We start from the raw sequence: 22,085 nt of genomic DNA on the forward strand, positions 1-22,085 counted from the left end.
CTGTCTTCCAAAGTGCTTGCAATCCCTCATAGCTTGGTGTCATCTGCAGATTTTATAAGCACACACTCCACTTCATTATCCAATTTATTTATGAAAATATGAACTAATACTTGACCAGGACATAGCCCTATGGGACCCCACTAGATACATCCTCCCAATTTGTCAGCAAACTATTGATAACTATTATTTAAATACAGTCTTTCAATCAGTTTAGAGTAATTTCATCTAGACCACATTTCCCTAGTTTGCTTATGAGAATACCATGTGTGACTGTGTCAAAAGCTTTACTAAAATCAAGATATATCATGCCTTATTACTTCCCCCATCCAATAGGCCAACAACCCAATCAAAGAAGAAAATTAGGTTGGTTTGACAAGACTTGTTCTAGACAATTTCATGTTGGCTATTCATTAAACCCTATTTACCTACAGGTACTTACAAATTGATTGTTTAGCCATTTGTTCCAGTATCTTTCCAGGTATCACAGTTAGGCTGATGGGTCTATAATGTCCCAGGTCCTCTAAGTTCCCCTTTTTAAAGATAGGTACTATATTTGCCCTCTTCCAGTTGTCTGGGACCTCACCTGTCTTCCATGAGTTCTCAAAGATAATTGCTAATGATTCCAAGATTGCTGCAGCTAGTTCCTTAAATATGCTAAAATGAATTTAATCAGGCCTCGGATGTCAGGACCAGGACATAGGCAACCGGTCCTACTCATTGGAGCCAAAGCCCATCCTAGTCATTCGAGCTAAGGGTCAAGCCAAGGCTCAGAGCCAAACTCAGGAGCTGGGAACCAGAGCCAATGATCAGAGCCAGAAGGTAGGCAAGGGAACAGGAGCAGTAGAGGGCAGGAAAAGACTGGAGCAAGTCTGAGCTAAGAGCAATCACAGCTGCCAGCATAAGCATTGACCAGCCAATGACCTGCTACACCTGCTGCCAATGAGCTTAAATGCAGACCTGTTACTTCCTTTCAGGTAGTTGGGTGGGTTAGGCAATCCGTTGATTCTGCTGCAGCCCGGCCAGGTTCATTAACCTGCCTGAAGGTTGAGCCAGCTAGCTTCAGGCTCAGTTGAGGAAATTCAAACTTATGTTTCCTGATGCTGCCAACTTGAATATATCTAAACTTACCTAAATATTCTTTTACTGGTTCTTTTCCTATTTTGGCTTGCATTCCTTCCTCCTTGTTAATATTAATTGTGTTGAGTATCTGGTCACTGTTTACCTTTGTTAGTGAAGACTGAAGCAAAATAGGCATTAAACTCAACCATCTTGATATCCTCAGTTATTAGCTCTCTTTTCCCAGTAAGCAGAGGACCTACATTTCACTAGATGTTTGCCATTAGCTACAGTACAATAGAATGGGTAAACTGTTAAATGCATAACAAAGATACATTTGTTCCACTGTCAGATATAAGTTCAGGAAGATTTCACTATAACCTAAAAGGTTCTGTAGTTTGATTCATGAAAGGTTAGTCATTTAGGGTATGTCTACACTGCAATTAAACAGCTGCAGCTGGTCCATGTCAGCTGACTCAAGCATACAGTGGTGGGGCTTCTGGGATGTTTAATTGTGGTGTCAACACTTGGACTGGAGCCCAAGTTCCAGGACCCTATGAGGAGAGGAGGATCCCAGAGTAAGGGGTCTAGCCCAAGCATCTACACCACAATTAAACAGCCCCAAACCCCACAAGTCTGAGTAAGCTGACATGGGCCAGCTGTAGGTGTTTAATTGTAGTGTAGACATATCCTTAGCGGAACAAACTTCATTGTGATACTTTCCAAAAAAGACATTCACCCACATCTGTAGTTCAAAAGGCTGCATCTTTTATAACAATGTTACCAAAAGTCAGGATGGTGATTCTACCCAAGTTAAAAACAGAACGTTGCTATTATTATTATATACTGTACATAGGAGTAAATTAACTGTCTGGCAAATCTTTGCACATGGTTCATTCTATGGTATACATAAAAGGTTTAGTCTATTAGCTTCTCTCTTTCTTTATTTTTTTGTAGTTAATACTGTTGTTTGAGCTGTCTGCTACCTTTGTTTGTGTTAATACAGCTAAAATTGTTAATATAATACCCCAGAAGTAAAAAGTTGAACTACTAAACTCAGCATTTTTTATTGTTGTTGCATTGTTGAAGCCCATACATATAGTGTGTGTAAGAAGACGAATGCATTATTGCATCACATTCTTAATTGCACCTCGCTCTGCAGGATTCCATTGGAAACTCTGCATGTTGTATCTTTATAAGAAATATTATGTTGGGAGAATTTAGAGAAGCAGAAAGCTGGTAAACAAATAGCCATTACACAGAGAGATATTATGCATTGTGCATTAAATAATCTAAATCTTTCAGAAGATTATCAAGATTTTTAGTAAACCAATTCCAAAGACACTGACTCATCTGCTTATTATATCTAGTACAGTAAGTGCCTTTACTTTGTTCCTGAAAAGGAAATATGCTATCAGCCTTAGTTACAGATATCGCTTCCATGCATCTAAAAATTGTCAAGATCTTATTTCAGCCAAAGACACACACACATTTGGATTTGAATATTTTTCAGATTCAAAATTATTTTTCAGATTCAAAATTGGAGGGCAGGATGGAGAATCTCCAGTCTGGACTATATTGGATAGGTAATCGAGTGTGTTTACTGCGGATGGAGGACAGAAAGTGGGACATGGAGTGCTCACTACTTGAATAGCTTTTCCAATTTGTTATATGTCTATATTCTGTCATTCTTAGATAATTACGAGGATACAAAAGTTTGGCTGAGTGGTGTTAGAAGGCACATGCACACCTATAGAGGCAGAGAATCTCATTCAGAGATCTGTTTGGATTTTTCACTCAAAATTGGTATAGGAATGAATCACAGGCATAGCAGTTATTTGCAAGTTATTGATATGCTATGTAAGGTTCTGTCTTACCACAAAGGAATTTTCTCATGAAAAAGGCATTAAATCAAGGGCCCAGATCTGTGTTTTGATGCCCTCCTTCCCTCCCATGTATGGATCTGTCTCTCCAGCACCACAGGTAAGTGGGAGAGGGTCAGCCACTACCAAGGCAATGTCCCCTCCCCTTCACCTCAGACCCTGGAGAGAGGTCTTTCCTGGGTCAGGATTTATGTTGCAACTGAGAATGGAGATAGGACATGCCTGGAATGGGGGAGAATATGACCATCATGCCACCACCCCATTGAGACTTGTCAGAAAAGATAATAAGGCATCAGCTATATTACTCTTTCCATGGCCTTGTTCCAGACTAGAAAACTGTACTTTTCATGGGAACATACGAGTTTCAATTAACTTTCTTTGGGAAGGTTTCTCAGGTCCAGGATGAAATTCCTGGTCAAAATGAGATAGATAGATAGGTAGATCCATCTCAGAATAGCCAATACCCTGGTGGCTAGTGCACTCAGATGGGAGACTCAGGAGTAGGAGACCTAGCTTCAAGTCTCTGTTCTGCCTGAGTCCTGGGGGTGGTTGAGCCAGAAATGGAGAAGCAGAAATGAAGGAATGCTGAAGGATGGACCAGAAGGGGAGATAGTCTCAATGCTTTAAGTGTGGAAAGATCAGATGCAATAGGCAGGTCTGCCCCTTGAAGAAGAGGGCTTGCTGTCAGAGCTTCTCTAGGGATCCCCTAATATATAGAGTTTCGGTGGGTGGAGGGTGCTGTCGCAGGTTGTATTTACTCGCCTTGATTTTCAATAGGGCTTGTGGGCCCTCCCCTTTTTTCTCACTGAAGTCAATGGAAAATGCCCAGTGGGTTTTGGATCACACTCCTTATCCTTAGCTAGATACCTCTGCAGGATCTGAGCCAGATGAAGAGAGTTCCATGAAGATAGCTGACGTCCTCTCAGTCGATACAGGATGGGGTAGATCCACATATGGTGAGACCCTCCATGCAGTTTATCTAGGGGAGATATTTATTAGTATATTTAGTCTTATAGGACAAAATCCTGCAATCTTCAGTCCTTACTCAGGCAAAATAACACTGCTTTGATGCAAACAAGAGTGTTGCCTGTATATGGATATTCTATTCTGTATAGGTTCTTATACAGCACTCATCTAGTATCTGAGCACCTATCCAGGGTTGGCCCATAATTAGTAGAAGACACTGTCAGACACTATCGACACCAGTGCAGAACAAATACATAATAAACGGAAAAAGATTTATAAAAAGAGAGAAATATTTGATTCACCTGTAGTCTTTCCCCCTGTCCCCAACAGATAGCTAAGTCAAACAAGCTCTTTATTTAGCAGTTTGCAGATGCAAAATGAATAGCTTCCATAAATCAATTTAAAACATTTATTTTGTTGAAGAAATAACACTTTAGTATAAAACAAAGAAATGCATTTTATTTAGTTAAAATCCTGCAGCCAGTACACATTTATTTGTTCTTCAATAAATTGACAACATATTAGTCAAAGATTGTTAAAATGTATTTTAGTGATTCACTTGGAACTCAGAATCCTCAGTTTGATTCTTAGCACACAAATGTATAAAGTATTGCCTTAACAGTCTGCCCATTAGTGCAATACTAGAACAGGCTTGCTTTGCTACAGTAGCCATTTCCTACACATTTCAACTGTGCAAAGTGCAAACACTCAGAAGTATCAATACCTGCAGCTGCTGAATTCCTTTTTATGTAGTCACATTCTCTATATTATAACACAGACAGAATGTACTACATAGAGAGTTTCTCTCCCCTTTTTGCTGCACAATACCTAAACATGACTGCACACTTAGCAAGTGGATTAAGGTGTGTAATGATAGTATTCTTTTTGTGAATGTGGTATCTAGACAGAGTAGGCTGTGAATGAAATTGCATGGATGTTAAGGGTTGGGATTCAGGAGGACTAACAGCAGTGTGTGGGATAATATACTCTTTCCTAAGCATCACATTCATCTGAAAAGTGTTAGATCTATATAACAAAAGCTGAGCACAAGCCAATGATTTGTCAAAACACTGCAAAGAAACCACAATATTTATGCGGAATATGCATTGAGACAGCTCCAGTATACTGTATTATCACACAAATCTTGCTGTGAACTGTATTTAAGATCACTGAAATGGACTTTTTACATCATTAACCCGCCCCCCCCAGCACTCCTTTTTCTTCAATACCACATAGCCATCCTCTAGTTATAAGTCCTCTGGTATTTTTCCCCTCCCCATTGCAGAAAGGCAGGCAATTCATGAAAAACCAAGCCTGAACAAAGCAGGTGGACTGGATGAATCATCAGAAAGGCTTCATTTATCCATTTTCTTCATCTTTGATTGTACACCTGTCTTGCGTCACCACAACAACTCTCATATCAGAAAGGTTCAGCGGCCCTTCTTTTTGTCCTCCTTTAATACCAATTCTGATTGGCTATTGGGTGACATAGGCCTTACTCTCTCATGCACTGTATTTGTGCAGCAACTATGGTATTGATCTGATGAACACCACAAACTCAGATTCAAATAGATATGGATAATTCAGCAAAACAGGCCCATTCTGAAATTAGTATTGCTATCAAGGGGAGATTAATTCCCTTCTGATGCACTCCTTTCAGCAACTCTCCTTTGATTCATTGATATCAGAGGACAAATTAGTGCAGTACATAGTCAAACACTATGATATTAAAATTGGACATTGTTCTGCCTCTGATATCTGAAAATAAAGTAGCAGATGGCTTTTTTATTAAATGACTTTCATGTCAGAGCAAAAAGCAGAACAATCCAAGACATCTTTTTGCTGGAAGTTGCTTACTTTTTTGGTTCTATATCAGGATCAAAATCTTTGATGTAAAAAGATATTACATTTTACAAGAAAAGGTCAAAACATTTAGTGCTGAGAAGAAGATAACAGACTTTAAAACTTCATGTGTTTTGGCTCTGTAACTTTAGAGAGCAAAACAACATTATGCTGAAAGAGATGTGGTGAAGAAGCAAATGCTGACCAACTCATGCATGAGTTTTTCAAACTAGATTTGCCACACCTATTCAACTTTAACAAAACTGCCATTTTATTCATAAAAGTTACTAACAAAAATAATTTTTTTTCCCAGTTAGCCTGGTTATCAGGGCTTAATCCTGAGCCATTGAAGATAACGGAAGTTATACCACTAATTTTAGCTGGGGCTAGATCAGGCCGTAGGAGACTGTAAGACCAATGGACAGTATTCCAAGTCATTTGGTTTCTGTGTTGGGCCTGAACTTGCTCCCACTGAAATTAATGGGAATTTTACTATTTTTACCATTGACTTCAATGGCAGCTGTATGGAACTCAATGTCTTCCTTGTTCAAATGATCTTTTCCTATGATATCGACAAGGTGTTGGTAACACTTCTTCCATCACTCTCTGTCACCACAGCTACTGGATTCTGATTTTAAATTACATTAGGAGGTTTGAAGGCCCATACTCACCTTTAGAGACAAGTTGCTCTGCATAGGAACAGGTCATTCTGCAGCTGCCATTAGGTGTCCTCCTACTGTGATGTCATGTTCACCCATGCATACCTATAATGTACACTGGAGGAGATTGTTAACTCAGGAATATGGCCTATTAGCATTGATGTGGACTCAGTGGCAAAATAAGGACAGACTCATGCATGGAATTAAGCAGCAGGCTGCAACTTTTTTAAAACTTTTGGCACAAGGGAGGGGCGCTGCCAGCCCACCACCTAGACTCTTATACCACGCATTTATTAGGTCCAGTGCAGATGTTACAGGGCTCCTTACCACATAACCCATAACTGGCGCTAGGGTTATAGGTTAGAACGTAAGGAGCCCTGTCACTGGCACCAGGGTTACAGGGTTCCTTGTCATATAACCTATAACGCAGGATAGGCTCTCCTCGACCTCCCCTGCAGGACTCAGCTCTCTCTTATTAGTGTTTTTCAGTTCACCTCATACAAGCACCATAGTGCAATCTCTTTATCGTGAAAGTGCCACTTACAAATGTAGATTTTTTTTGTTACATAACTGCATTCAAAAACAAAACAATGTAAAACTTTAGAGCCTACAAGTCCATTCAGTCCTACTTCTTGTTCAGCCAATAGCTAAGACAAACAAATTTGTCTCCATTTATGGGAGATAATGCTGCCTGCTTCTGATTTACAGTGTCACCTGAAAGTGAGAACAGGTGTTCGCATGGCATTTTTGTAGCCAGCCTTGCAAGGTATTTACGTGCCAGATATGCTAAACATTCGTATATCCCTTCATGCTTCAGCCACCATGATCGGAACGGGGTGTGAAGAATGCTTTCAGAAGTCTTAAACGAGCAACACTCCACTGCGGAAACTACAGAACCTGAACCATCAAAAAAGAAAATCAACCTTCTTCTGGTGGCATCTGACATGATCATGAAAATGAACATGCATTGATCTGCACTGCTTTGGATCATTACTGAGCACAACCCATCATCAGCATGGACGCATGTCCTCTGGAATGGTGGTTGAAGCACGAAAGGATATATGAATCTTTAGCACATCTGGCACGTAAATATCTTGCAATACCGCCTACAACAGTGCCATGTGAATGCCTGTTCTCACTTTCAGGTGACTTTGTAAACAAGAAGCGGGCAGCATTATCTCCTGAAAATGTAAACAAACTTGTTTGTCTGAGCGATTGGCTGAAGTAAGACTGCGTGGACTTGTAGGCTCTAAAGTTTGACATTGTTCTATTTTTGAATGCAGGTTTTTTGGTACATAATTCTACATTTGTAAGTTCAAATTTCATGATAAAGAGATTGTACTATAGTACTTGTATTAAGTGAATTGAAAAATACTATTTCTTTTATTTTTACAGTGCAAATATTTATAATTAAAAAATAAAAAGTGAGCACTGTACACTTTGTATTCTGTGTTGTAACTGAAATCAGTATATTTAAAAATGTGGAAAACATCCAAAAATATTTATATAACTATAACAATTTATACAATTATAACAATTCTATTATTGTTTAACAGCGCGATTAATCGTGCAATTAATTTTTCTAATCACGGTATTAATTTTTTCCAGTTGCGCAATTAATTTTTTTAATCACGCTATTAATCGTGATTAATTTTTTTAAATCGCTTGACAGCCCTAGCTGGACCTAATCTCCATATCCAATTTGAGGAATCTTTAAAATTGTGCTAGGATGCAACTAGGGGACAAATTCTGAAGTCTATACTCAATTTATAATCAGTCTTTACTAAGTAGAGTTTCGGTGAGTGTTTTACCTCATGAAGGACTGAAAAATAAACTGAGTTAAGAACCTCAAGATCAGGGCCAAACTTTGGAAACAAACAGTGATTATATTATACAAACTCAGTGGAGTTAATTCATTGAAGAATGTGGTTAGAATTAGTGTGTGTGGAGATGGGAAGGTGAGAGAGGAGGTAGAAATATCTATATAGACCTGAAACAGACTAATCAGAGTATAGAACTAAAAACAGATTCATACAAATTGACTGCTTGGAAAACAATAACACCTGAGTACAGAAATCACAAGACTATTGCCAAGTGCATTAGCATGTTGCAATAAAAGCCCTCTGAACAGGGCACTCTTTCCCACAAGTTGGATTTTGCATCACTGAGTGCCAGGTTAGTGATTTGTTCCATATTAATCACAGCAGCCTGTTAGTCCTGTGTCTTAATATTCAGGGCTAGCAACTAGAATCCCTCCTTACACTTTCCACTTAATTTTTATGTATTTCTTTAATTTTTAGATAATAGGTCCAATCAGGCTCCCCTGTTGCACTTACCTAACACAAATAAGCCAGATATAACAGGCTATTTAAACCTTCTATGGAGTGGACTATTGCTTGGAAAGGCTTTGTTATTATTTTATCTATACCTTGTATACCATTCTCTGCTAAGAGAGGAAGTTTTATTTGCCTTTTCTAGCATGCTGAGCTCAATATGACTTTGTAATTTTTAATGCACACACTTGATGTGGAGCAGATGTGAACAATTACAGACTTGTTTAGAAGACTTAAAAAATTACAAGTTACTTAGTAACATTCTCAGAAACGTATTACACTAAGGAAGTCCTAGAGGCCCAGGTCGAACCTGTAATGTCACCAGGTTTTTGTGAGTTTAGTCTCTTGTGGAAGTTATTTGGTTGATAGATTCATATCACTTTTGCCATATCTATTCCAATGATATCCAAGCCATAACAAAAATATATATGTAGAGATTAGAAAATACAGGATAAATCTTTACATTAGTTGCTTTATCCCCTTACCTCAGAATATCACATATTCCATTTGAAAATACATAATTGTACCAATTATGTTCCATACAGTGAAAGCTTCTTCTCACAAGATAAAAACTGATTTGTGGAGTTCTATCAGCAACTGCTCCATCATCAGGCTAATCAGAACTATTGACCAGTTGAATTGTGGTGATAGAAGTCATACTGTATCTTAATGGCAACAGTACAAGTCTTGGCTATTCTAAGAACAATCAGATATTTTGTTTTGTTAACAAAAAATAAGTGTGTTGCTAAGCTTGTAAACAAAGACTTGGGAGAAGAGTAGAGGGTTTCAAAGCACACAGCAGTAAACCTTAGTGTTTATTTTCTGAAAAGCTGCAGTACTCAGGTCTCTTTCAGCTGCTAAAAGATTGAAGAATGACTTGGAACAAAACAATAACGTCAGAAGGACTAGGAAGTACACACTAGGCAGTCATAAGAACATCATTTGACTTGTACTGGCAATTGATTTCAATGGAATTGCAACTACCTGTCAAGGTCAAGAGTGTTTTCTTCACAGTATGAACCTCTGTGCCAAGCATAACTATGCAATGATCATTTGTTTTTTAATAATATGTCCAAATAGCAGACTAAATCTGATCATGGAGATACAGTACTTAAAGTTTTGTCCATTTTTAAAATAATTTTCTTAATGTCCTAGATAATATTGTTACTGTCACAGAATAGTTTTATTGAACACTCTCCCCAGAAGAATTCAGTAGTACCAATACAGATTTCAACTTTAGTCTTTGCTTTGCAATATTTAATTTAAAATTATTCCACTAAATAATAAAGCCAACTTTATCAGACACCTGATTAATTTATTTTCCAAATTGTTTGGTTCAGTCCCTGAACCAAAAAAACCCAAACAATTATTTGCTCAGATGTAATGCTGAGTGACTCCTACAAGGGGTTTAATCTCCTGTTGGAGTAGAGTGCACCCAGCTTATTTTGGTCTTGTATATTTATTAATAGCTCCAACTATGACTTATTTTTTATTTCTACCATATGATATGTGTGCAGTGCTCTACAGACAAATGGAAGACACATCTCTGCCTTGAGATGCTGACAATCTAGGGGCCCAACTCTGAGTGGTGATGAAGACTCTCCACCCCTGTCTAATGTACTCATTTGTAAGCACATAACTCATTTTAATCCTCGAGTTACATGTGTTCCGCACAGATTTGGTGTCCCTCTCACTTTTATTGTTGAAAATTATTTACATCATAAATAAAAAATTGTGGAACAGATTTCAGGAAGGAAGAGAGGAAGGAATCCCACATCATTTTACATTTCCTACATGAATAATATTTTTGTGTCACTCATTTTGGTTCTTTGGTAGCTTAGGTAGCATTGCACCTACAATTTAAAGGCCCTAGATTAGACATAGCACAAAAATGAGTGACAAAGGGAGGTACTAAACTAAAACTCACAAGTTATCGTGCCTCAAATCCAGGTCCCACTGAAGTCATAGGCAATACTCTCATTGGCTTCAATGGGTTAAGGATTTGGCCCGAATGGCAAACATGCTTTGTTAGACATACAATTCAAAAATAAAAAGAAACTATGCTTAACATGTAGTAGACAACAATAATTAATCATTAATGTAACCCTTCTGCCAGGTGGAGCCAGCAACAACCAGGCGGTGTTCAATATCTAGGCATTCCTTTCCATCAATACAACACAGAACCGGCTTGAGCCTCCACCCAGTAATCTGGGGAAATTACACACCAGCCCTGGAACCTCTGAGAGGCAATACTTCCCCACTCGCAAGCACAGAGTCCAAGTGTAGAAAATAAACTTTTAATAGAAGGAGGGAAGTAACTCAGAGTTAATTTGGGAAAACACCGCAAACAGGGTTCATAAACATACACCATGAGTAAAAGACCACCCCCAAGTAGGTTGGGCAGTGCCCTTTTCCCTTCAGGTTCTTAAGTCCAGGAACCCAAAAGTCCCTTTCACATGCCTGACCCTTCTCTGCACCCCATTCACAGTTGCTGTCCTTGGTCAGTGCAGACCCAGAGTTCAGAGGCGCATCTGCAGAGTTCACCTCCCAATCTGGGTGGGGGGTAAAGAGGCATCTTACTTGCTCCGCTGGCTGCTCACCAGCCTCCTGCTCATTGTTCTTGCTGTGCCCCTCCACCAGCCACCCAGCTGGCTGCTCGTTGCGCCTCTCCTCAGCCACCCTGCTGGCCACTCGTCACACCTCTCCTCCGCCTTCCTGCTGGCTGCTCATTCACCAGCTGACTGTCAGTCACCTTCTGCCTCTTTGCTGTGACCTCTGCACATCAGTCTCTCAGTGATTTTCAGCTCTTTTGCAGCCTGGGCAGAAACACTGCCCCATCTCGAGTAATTTCAGCTCTCAGTGATTTTAGTTCTTAGCGGGAAGGGCAGAAACACAGTCCTACCACAACTGGTTTTAGCTCTGATTGAGCGATTAAAATAACAAAAGAGACTCCCAATTAAGCCTATTTATCTCTATTCTTTGAACAGTCAGGAAGAACAGGTAGGTTAAGCCAGTCTAGAGAGCAGAGGGGATGGGCTGTGCAGCCTTCTGACCAAGACACAAGGACTCCTGTCCCCACTCATCTTACTTTCACAGGGCTCTGACATTCGAGCCCCTGCTTAATGAGGTTCTTTCAACTGAGGGTGCCCCCACTCATTTGGGACCAGTTAAGCAAAGACCTGTTAAGCAAAGACCTGCTTTCCTGTGTTCTTACAATAATTACAACATTGGTAACCATATTTCACTACCCCTGCATTCAGTACTAAGATAATTTGTACCCAACACCAGCCAAAGACGATCCTTTGACATAGCTGTAAATGATGAATATGTAAACAGAGCAGGAGCAAACTGTATTTACATAAACACACCCACAGTCTCTTCCCCTCCCAGCTAGCTGTCAGGGGAACGCAATGGCTTCTACTTGCGGAGTTACAGGAAAGCCTACTTACAATGGAAAAGCATGGGAAAGGAAAATAACGGACCATATGGCTGCAAGGCTCCACATTCAGTTAAAAAAAAAAAAAAAAAGTCCTTCATGTTGAGAAAACAAAACATGACATCAGAAGAAACTGATTAATAGTGGCTCATTTCTAATTAAATGTACATCATCTATAATTTTGACAAGTTTTTAAACTATATCTTGTTATTTAAAAAAAATCCTGTTGGGAGTCTAAGCGCTGAAACCGATTTGCAGAAAAATATATCACAGTCATGTTGGTAATTATATTTTTTCACATTTGTACATGAAACTATTTTTAATATGCTGTTTCTCGAATACTGTTAAACTGTTTTAACCAATAAAACTTTTGACCTCTGATCCAAATATGTGTCAGTCTTGCTGAACAGCAATACATGACTGACAATGCAACACTACTGACACAATTAGTTGTGTCACAGCACATTGTAATTGACATGACAGCAAGAAACTGTAAAAAACTTTGTAAAAAATGCTTTTCAACTTTTTTTGTAGTTTCTTCTATCTAAAGTAACCTAATAATAATGTGGTAACCTTATAGTTATAGAAATGCATAGTGATTATGTACTGAAAACTGACATAAGCAATATTACATCATCCAGTACACTGGGTTTCATACAACTGTTTCATTACCTGCAAGCTTCCTAGTAATGAGTATGCTATTTAAGTGGGGTTTTTTAATTTTCATGTTTCTTGTGTGGTAATTCTCCAAAAAATTTCTCTGACTTCCAGCATAAATAAATTTCATTATTCCTCATTATTAAAAGAAACAAATACATTCCCCTTCACTGAAAGGATGTCATATAATTAGACGACCTTCCTACATACCTTCCCCATGAATGAAAAAGGGCCTGACAGCTTGCAGGAAAATAGTTAATCAGACATTAGGACATTAAATACAGTTAGTCAAGACACTAGACATTATTGTACTATCAAATGCTCTCAGAAACAGTCTTTTACAATATGAGAGATCAAAACAGACTTTAGTTTTACTACACCATTAGACAAGTCCAAGCTTTCCAACAATTTATCACTGATTTCTTCATTTGGTTGTTTTAAAGATGCTTTTAAAACATACTTGATAAGTAGTAAAAATTGTATACAATGCAAATGACATTTCAGATAAGTTTTATTGACTTAATGCTCTGGTAATAAAATTATAACAATCAGTATTATTTTGATTTATTGCAAATTTTACTTTCATTTTTAATGGACTTGGTGTAAGGCAGAGTTGAATGTAATGCTGCTGCCACCTGAAGGTCACTACTGAAAAGTGTGATGGTTCATTTTTGTCTACTTATATCTTATGAACGGTGGCAAGATTAAGTAACTAAGGAGGAAAGCACATTGTGTGCAACATGGCATTATGTTGACACACAGTGGTTGTTCCATGATATTATTTGCAACTTGTGGTACAGATTCCACATGCACTTTTTGATGAAAGTGACATTATTGTGTGTGCATGTGTCAGTGCTCCAATCATTTCGGAAAGCTGTTCCAGCATTTTCTTTGGGAGCCAAATGGCGTTCTGGCATTTCTGACCACTTTAACGTAAACTAATGCTAAAAATACTGGGATTTTTGTAGGAGCCTTTTTTTTCAAAAATCCTGTATCATGCAACAGACATCGATCAGCAGATGACATGAAATCATGGAAACAGTTACCTGAAGGGACAGCATAGGCAGCAAACCATAATATGTGGGATATATTTTCATAGACAATGAAGAATATGGTATATATAGCATCTTTCAGGTGTGCAATAAAAAAGTATATTGTTGTTATAAGATATTCTTGTCAAAACTGTGTGTTCCAGCACTTCTTTTTTAGAATTCAAGCACAGATATACGTGTGCATATCCATGCAAGGCTTAAGAGAGGGTGAATCTCTGGGGAGGGGAAAGAAATATTAATATTTAGAATAGGAAGCACCCTGCCTACCCATTCAAAAAAATAAGTCCACAATCAGCTTCTGGAATTTACACACAATTAGGCAAATCTTGGGGTCCTTATTTGCATTTTATCCAGGTAAACTTACATGGAAAGCAACAAGAATTTACCTCAGTAGAGATGGAGTAAAACCTGAGTAAGAACCCAAGGATTTGGTCCAATACTTTTCCAGTTATTTTCTTCAGAAATGGAATATGTTGTTGAATGTATACTACTGATTGTATATATTGCTTATTAAAGGGGCTGTAGAGATTTCGAAAGGAACATAGTCCCCAATGTACATTGATTTACGGTAGAGTTCTATAAGTTCTCACATTCTGATTTGGTGGTAAAGTTAAAGAATGTTTTTATAAATAGAATTGGGATGACTGATTTATTTGGTGCTATGAAAGATTTTAGGAATATATGTTATTGTCTGTCTGCATATGCGTATGTAGACCTTCCAACTGTAAATATAGAGGCACAACAGCCAAGCCATAGTTAAGGTTGCATCTTGTCAACTATGCTGTGTAGGAACTAACATATGTAGTTGTTTTGTAATGAATAATGTAGTATATAATAGTGTTAGATTATATTGGAAATGGATTTCTTGAATAAAAAGTGAGATTTCTCATTTCCTAGTGATTTGTTATTTTGGCCTTTACATATACTTTTTGCAAATTTTAGAGGAGGAAGTTATGGTGGAGTGGGTTGTGTAAATCTGGTGGGATGACAGTAATTGCTAAAGGATTATGTGGCAATAAGGAATTAGATCGATATCATAACTGTACATTTCTAGACTTTTAAAATGCTGGATATTTTTAAAAGGTATAGAATTTTGGTATAGAAAATATAATATTGTGGGGATAGCTGTATTCCACTGAAACTCACTTTCATCCTTAACTCTTAATCACACCTAAAGATCTGGCCCCTTGCCCTTCAAATTACTTTTTGAACTTTTCCAAAACATACCAGAAAATTTCTACCCTGGGATGAGATTCGGCATGTACAATTTCAGAGTAAATTGTTTGTCTGGTGGGAATGTTGGGGTAGGGATGTTGAAATCATTGATTATAATGGGAAGCTAACTTCAACCTTAACTATGAACCCGCTACTGCTACTTTGTAAAATATAGAGAGGATACATAATCATGCCATGTAGTATAAAATGGTGTAACAGTTTTATTGGCATGAGTTTGGGACAGATGCATTATGCAAATTAATCCAAATGAGTATCAGCAAAACCTTGATACTACACCACACAGCATGTATTCTGATTATGCCTCATGTTCTAGAAAAATGTTTTAAATTATTTTCACTGAGACAATTTTTCATAGCCTCCCTCTGCAAACCAGTGTTCTATTAGTTACCATGGGCCGAATTCTTTGATGCACAGAGCAAAGGATAGAGGAGCCCTCAGATAGTCCATTACAGCTCCTTGATTTTCCGCCAGGCCCAGGCCCAGACCCTTTGCAGATCTGAGATGCCTGTAGGCTGTTCTAACCTGTGCCAAGGCAAAGGTTCTCAAGTCAGGTGGGATAGGGCCAGATTCCTCTCTCTTTATGCTGGAAATGGAGGGTGTGGAGCAGGACAGAGAGTCTTGCCTTACGAGCCCACCTATACAGTGCTCAGAGACAGCCATCAAATCCTCTAAATATTACCTATAGTACTAATGCCAATGGGGGACTTGGCATATCGGAAGAAGAGACTATCAGAGCTCCTCTCTGCAGATCTTAGAGGAGAATAAAATGCATAAAATACGCTGCATGAATCCTGAACTTAAATTCACATAGCAAAAATATTTGCCTTGGGAGAAAATTTCCCAGAAACACAAGCTATGGAAAACTTACTATAAAAGAAGGATTCTTGAAGCTGTTGTTATTCTGAAGAAACTGCAAACAAATACTGAACACTTGTGGTGCGCGCGCGCACACACACGCGCATGTACAAAGGGCCAAATTCAGAGACCAGGCTAAGAAAGCTTATGTCTAGAGGTACTCCAGATTATTATAATTTACATCTCCTGTCTCTCTCAACATGTACATTACATCAGTTTAGGATCAATAAGAACTACTTATACTCCTTTCATCTCACATCCACTTACCTACAAGTAACTCATACATACACATCTATTTATATAACACTTCTGATTTTTGCATCTGTTTATCTAACAATGTCTATATGAGCTTAAGGTGGTGTTTACCATTATGATTTGCTAGCATTGTACATCCCCTTTGTACTCATTGTGCCACATTCGGTGGAGCTATGCCATTTACATTAGCTGAGTATCTGGTTCAGTTTGCACAGAAGTAAATGGCTACACAAATAATACTGATTTGTCAGAGTTAATTACTGCACCTGTTAGCATTACAGAAGATTCATAAACTTTGACTCAGTGCTTAAAAACATTTACAAGAAGTCTTCAAGCAGATAGTTAAGGCTAAACTTGTCTTAAAGTGGTCAAAAGTCTTCATTCCTGGAATATAGACTCTGGCCATCAGGAAACCATCCAGTTTAGTCAACTACCTTACATTCAGTTCAGTGACACAGGCATGGCAATCACTGAGCGTGGTAACTAACTGGAGATTTATTGATATATATGTCTGAAAAGTGGACCTGCAATCACTAGAAGAGACATTTGGTTCATCTGGAATGCTAGAATGCCTTCACAACTTTAAATCCTGTTTTCTCTTAGCCATCCCTTTATTTTCAGCTTCCATTCTCGCTTCATGCATATTACTGCATACATCTCACTGCTTGCCCATGTCCATGTAGAGCTAGCTGTAATTAAAATGCTGATTAACCAAATCCTGAGGTACTTATTCAGCTTTAATTGAGTCCTTATTCAGGCAAACTGTCACTGAAGTCAATGCACAAGAATTACACTAGTCAATGGGAATTTACCTGAGGAAAACTGAAAAAGCACCTCAAGATTTGGCCCAATGAGAATAGTTGAGACCATACAGTACGTCAACTGCACCTTCATAGAAACACAGTATTTTCATCAATGGAAGAGTGTTTCATTTGTGAAATGGACTCTAGGACTGTTTGACCCCACACAGAGGAGTCACAGTTAACTATGTATACAAGGAAATCTTTGATGACTAATGCCCAGCTCTGACCTTAGTGGAATCCCTAGCCTAGTGGAATCTTTGACATCAGGAGTTTGTCTCCTCAGCCATTTTCAATGAAGAACAAAGTACCTATTGAGATCTTCTAAAATATCAACATATGCAAGTTAAAGTTGACCTTTTGGCCCCAATGTATGATATTCTGAAGACTAAATATTTGACAGCACCCAATGGTTATCTTGGGATGGACCCAGCTGTGGAAGATACATTATCACATCTCGACCAGAATCTTATTTCTTGCAGCAGATAGTTTGTGCACTAAATATAAGGTTATCTAATGTATTGAGGCCCAGAAGTATGTGTAATTTTTATTTGACTACAAGGAACTATTTTAGATTACCATCATAGCCATCCTGAGCAGGAAACTTACCTCAGTCTTGTGTATTCTGACCCAGTGGTTTTCAACCTTTTTTCATTTGTGGACCCCTAAAACATTTTGAATGGAGGTGCAGACCCCTTTGGAAACCTTAGACATAGTATGCAGACTCACAGACCACAGGTTGAAAACTGTTCTGGCCTATACTTATTATAGATATTGTGACAGGGTCGGGCCAGATAGCTATAGGAGAGTAATAGAAGGCAGATATATTAGCCCCAGGCTAAGTAGGTCCCTTTTCCCTGGGTAAAAGGTAACAGGGAAGGTGCCAGAACAATCAGGAACCTTCTGGAGACCATTAGGACAGGCTGATTAGAACACCTGCAGCCAATCAAGAAGCTGCTAGAATCAATTAAGGCAGGCTAATCAGGGCACCTGGGTTTTAAAAAGGCGCTCACTTCAGTTTGTGGTGTGCGTGTGAGGAGCTGGGAGCAAGAGGCACTAGGAGCTGAGAGTGAGAATGCGGACTGTTGGAGGACTGAGGTGTACAAGCATTATCAGACACCAGGAGGAAGGTCCTGTGGTGAGGATAAAGAAGGTGTTGGGAGGAGGCCATGAGGAAGTAGCCCAGGGAGTTGTAGCTGTCGCACAGCTGTTCCAGGAGGCACTCTAGACAGCTGCATTCCACAGGGCCCTGGGCTGGAACCCGGAGTAGAGGGCGGGCCCGGGGTCCCCCCAAATCCTCCCAACTCCTGATCAGACACAGGAGGAGTCGACCTGGACTGTGGGTTCAGAAAAACGGCCAAGCTGAGGGCTGCCGTGAAGCTCCAAGGCGAGCAAATCCGCCAATAAGCGCAAGACCCACCAAAGTAGAGCAGGAACTTTGTCACAATATCAACAAGTAATTTTAAATCATGCCTAGTGTGCCAAATTTCAATGTTCTGCAAATCCAAACCATCAGGATTCAGGAATTATTTTAGGACATAAAATGCAATAGAGTTCTCCCTTGCAACAGAAATTAACATATTTTAGTCTGTGTTGATTGATTTACCACAGGAAGGGAGTTAATTGAAACGATACAAATAGTGAGCAACAAAATTAGTAACAGGAATATCAGACAGATATAGAAATCCAGGGCTTCTAACTCTTTTTAGGGGATCCCGTTTTGTATGTGAAATATTCAGATAAATAACTCAGAAGCTTGGCTGTGATCCCAGACTTACCACAGCTTATCATTCCAAACGAATTCTCGTGTACGTGTAAAACACACATTGAAGGCAGCCATTAGGGTATGCGTCAATGGCAAACATAACAACTGGGATCAGTCTGCACCAGATATAACATTTGCACTACACACAGCTAATTCCTCTTGAGAATGCTGAGGACACTTCTGAATTTCCACTGAATGAAAATAAAAAGAGAGAGAAAAAAAACCCTTTGTGGTAGTTTTATATCATTGCTGTATACCTCTTTGTCCATATCACTCCCTGTATTTTATAGGAACTAGTAGTGGGTCCCATTCCACATCCTTTCAATGGGACTATTTTCTTAAGTAAGTATGGACTATTCAAAGTAAAAGCTGAAAATCTGTGCCCAATATCTGCAATTGTGCAAACTAATATAATGATAAAGGCATTATGAGTACTCCAATATGCTACATCATGCATGAGTCTCTATACACTGCCCATGCTATGCCATGTATTGTCCCACAATATGTTGGTCCTGCTCTCTGTGGAGATGTCCCTAGACCAAGTCAGCAGTAAAGATTTCCCTGTCATGCCTTTTAATTCTTTCTTCCGCAAGACAATTCTGTTCCCCCAACATGCATGTGTGCACACAAACACACACACACACACACACACACACAGCCCTAGCTACCTTTGAATTAAACTAACTCAAAAGTAAGGAAACTGTGGATTCTATTGGCTAGGGTGAAATCCCAGCTCCACTTAAGTCAATGGCAAAATTCCTGCTGACTTCAGTGGGGTGAAGATTTCACCCCAGTTTCTTAGGTATCAGCTAGCTTTTTTGCCACTTAGGTGTTCCAAATTATAGCTGTGACTGGTCAACTGAGAACTCCCCCTGTGAGAGGAGCTTTCATTTGGTGTTGAGCCAGCAGAATTAGCTCTTATGCCAACCTCCACCCCTGAAGGGGGAGCGTCAGAGTTGTGGACAGGGTAGGGTAGAGTCCAATGACTCTCAGATCCATTGCTCTAACTCACTCTGGGGCTGCGACTGGGGTTAGGGCCAGCAGTGACACAGACCAGCCCACAGAATCAGGGAGCTGTAACCCCCTTCTCCTGCATTCAGCAGATATCACATGCAGGATAGGGTCTACACCTAATGTTTTTGAGTCCACTTTCTGCTTCCCACATTCAAAGTATGAATTATACAGGAAATTCTGGTTTGGTTTGAAACAAACTGTGAGATAAGAAGCAGCACTCAAAGTCACAATAGTATTAATAGTTCCATCTAAAAGCATCTCAAAAGCTCTCTTGCTCTACCCACAGCAGAACTAGAAATATATAATCTTCTACCATGCAATCTTCTACCATTTTGTTTTTTATACTTATAGAAATATGGACTTAAAAGCAGAAACGTTACTTATCTCCTGGAGAACTACACCTAGTTCTCGCTTTCCTCTTACTTCTCTACCTTTCCTCCAAACCCGTTCCTGTTCTGTACTCTGGCTCAGATACACTTAGTCTCTTCTGCTCTACAGCCACTTCATGCAGATCTCCCATTTATAATAAGGGATCAGGTTCTTCAGGCTTCTGACGGACCTTTGATAATTGTGATACTTAGGCCAGGTCTACACTAGAAACTTTTGCAGGTATAGCAATGTCAGTTAGTGGGATGATTTTTTGAGACATTTTATACTGGCAAAATTCCTCATGTAGCTGTAGTTATACTATCATAAAAGTTCTTTTGCTGACATATCTTATTTTCCTCAAGGAACCAGCACGAGCTATATCAGTAAAAGCATTTTTTTTTTTCGCCAGCTTGGGTTTAACCTCCTAGCTATACCAGGCCTGAGTGGCTTGACTTGCATTCTAGGCCAGCATTTCTCAAATGCGGCCACCAGGGGCTTTTGTTGCAGCCACAGCTGCCTGGGCCGTGATGGTGGGGCGGGAGCCTTCAGTAGTAGCTGGGCCCTGCCTGCCTCTGGAGACACAAAAGCCAGAGGAGCAGGCAGCCAGTGAGTTCCTCACCTTCCTGGGGTCGGTGAGGACGGGGTTCAGCCCTTGGGTGGTGGGCAGCAGGCTCCAGCCATGGGACTTCAGGCTCTGTTGCCTGGCTGCACGGTGGAAGGCTCTGGCCCCAATCTCACCGCCCCCCCATCACCCTGGCCCTCGCTGCCTCCCCCAGTGCCCCATTGCCTCTCTACCCACCTCCCCATCCAGGGCTTAATTTGTACCCAGGTTTGCTGGGACTGAGTAAGTCTGCTGTGAAAAGTGATATTTGTATGTTTATTAATTTCACTTTTCACAACAGACTTACTCTCTAGCAAGTCTTTAAAAAAATCAACTAATAAAGCAAAAGAAACAACAAGAAAAAAGACAAGAACGTGGAAAGCGCCTGATTTGTGTTTCTATTCTGTTTAGGTCCAGTAAAGAATAGAGACAACCGTACATTATTTTTATTATTGAGTCTGCCAAAAAAAATCCTACATAAATAAATGACAATGATTTGGGCACGTATATGTGCAGATTTCCTTGTTTTTCCTAAAATTAATTCAGTATTTTAGGAAAAATTGTGAGAGCAGCCCTCAGCAAGAATTGGTGGCCACCTTCTGCGGCCACCAAAAAGTTTGTTCTGAGAACCCCTGTTCTAGGCAGTTTGGCAGAAAGCTGTTTCCTTCTACAAATCCCATAGTTTCCAGTCAGACAATAATTAAAGAAGTAACTTCTCTCTGACTCCTATTCAGTTTCCAACTTTCACTGCTTCACCTGTAATCTCAGCGCAGGAGCCTTTTCATGTCACACCGTCTCTTTCAAATTCAGCCTCCTAACCATTGCCTGGCAGATTAACTGAAAACACACCACTAGTTTTAAAATTTTGAGTCCCCAACAGTTTAAGGCTTAACTTTTCTTTTCTCAATCCTACTGGATTTTCTCTCTCTTCTTAAAAGTACAATAAATTACACTCCTCAAGTTCTCTTCCTCATGGCTGGAAACTCAATCATGAACTTTCTGTTCATGGGCCCAGCCGTGAAATGCTAAAATACTAAGGACAAAGATTGGGGAAGCAATGAGCCCTTCCCTATATTTGGAACACCTACGTGGCAAAAACACTAGCTCATACCTAAGAAACTGGGGTGAAATCTTTGCCTCACTGAAGTCAGCGGGAGTTTTGCTATTGACTTCAGTGGAGCTAGGATTTTACCCCGGCCAATAGAATCCACAGTTTTCTCACTTTTGCATTAGCCCTTCCCTAACTTTTACTCAAAAGAGTTTCTTATCAGACTCTCTTCTTTTTGGTCTCACTGGAAAGTCAGCA

General features: G+C 39.5%; 1 long non-coding RNA gene across 9 annotated transcripts in view; it reads right to left on the reverse strand.

Moving 5' to 3' along the window:
- Window positions 1-22,085, reverse strand: part of LOC114019230 — a 70,042-nt gene that overhangs the window by 36,898 nt on the left and 11,059 nt on the right. For 8 of the 9 annotated variants that reach the window (XR_006285142.1, XR_006285137.1, XR_006285141.1 and 5 more), the window contains exon 3: window positions 3,807-3,918. This is a non-coding gene — a long non-coding RNA (uncharacterized LOC114019230). Of the gene's footprint in view, window positions 1-3,806; window positions 3,919-6,418; window positions 6,524-22,085 lie in introns of all 9 variants that reach the window. The other variant, XR_006285138.1, reaches the window with a different exon arrangement.

Source organism: Chelonia mydas, chromosome 12 (genome assembly GCF_015237465.2).
Source record: "Chelonia mydas isolate rCheMyd1 chromosome 12, rCheMyd1.pri.v2, whole genome shotgun sequence".
Lineage (NCBI taxonomy): Eukaryota > Metazoa > Chordata > Testudines > Cheloniidae > Chelonia > Chelonia mydas.